Raw genomic sequence first — 1,032 nt, 5'->3', positions numbered from 1 at the left:
GGGCGTTGTGAGTGCTTATTGAGCGAAAACACCTAAAGCTCCACGAGGCTCCGGCAGGGGATGGTGGCGAACCCTGCTGTACTCTTTCACCACAACTTTCTCTCACTCTTACTTCCTGTTCCTGTTGTGCCTGTAATTCAAAGGGTCAGCCTTGTCACACTGTGTCACGCTGAATATCCCCTAGAACTACGTTAAGGGTACACGTGTCTGTGGAGTGCTCAGCCACTTGCACGTTAATTTCACGAGCAGGCTGTTCCGTTGATTGGATCAACTGGAACCCTCGACGTCATAAGCGACGGAGTGCCAACAACACATACACACACACGCACATATGTGTGTGTGTGTGTGTGTGTGTACTTTGCATCATTTAAAAACATTAATAAGAGACGCTGCACATCACTCTCTGTTCTGGTGTGGAAACGTAAAGAAACAAAAGTACAATACAACATCACATGGATGGTAATAAAAAACGCATATCCATGTAATACATTCTCAAGATCTTACAATCTCTGTTCTGAAAAAGCGCTATGCATTTTAATGTGTACAGATAAACTTGTGAATGGGTACTCTGAAAGAGTTATCAGATGCAACCATGGGCTAAAATGTTCATTTTCACAGTTTTGGAAAAGCAATTTAATGTTTCAAACTCTATTGATCGAACCTGTTTTAATTTTTCCTTCATTATATTGTATGTATTTATATCAGATTTTTAAAAAATAGTTAAATGTATGTAAGAAGGAATATATCAGGGTGTGCATATCTGAGGGTGTGTATATATGAGGGTGTATATTTATTAGTGCAGTTGAAGATGGCACTGCATTTAAATTGATATAATGGTTGCATTGTTCAATTAAATGAAGTCACTGGAGACGGTCGTGTTGCATTACTACTTGATATCCTATTGCATACTTTGATTTTATATACATACATATATATATATATATCGTCCAACCCATGCTAGCATGGAAAGCGGACGTTAAACGATGATGATGATGATGATGATATATATATATATATATATATATATATATA

This window comes from Octopus bimaculoides, chromosome 23 (assembly GCF_001194135.2).
Source record: "Octopus bimaculoides isolate UCB-OBI-ISO-001 chromosome 23, ASM119413v2, whole genome shotgun sequence".
Classification (NCBI taxonomy): Eukaryota; Metazoa; Mollusca; class Cephalopoda; order Octopoda; family Octopodidae; genus Octopus; species Octopus bimaculoides.
The sequence above is the reverse complement of the archived record's forward strand: the minus strand, read 5'-3'. Positions refer to the sequence as shown.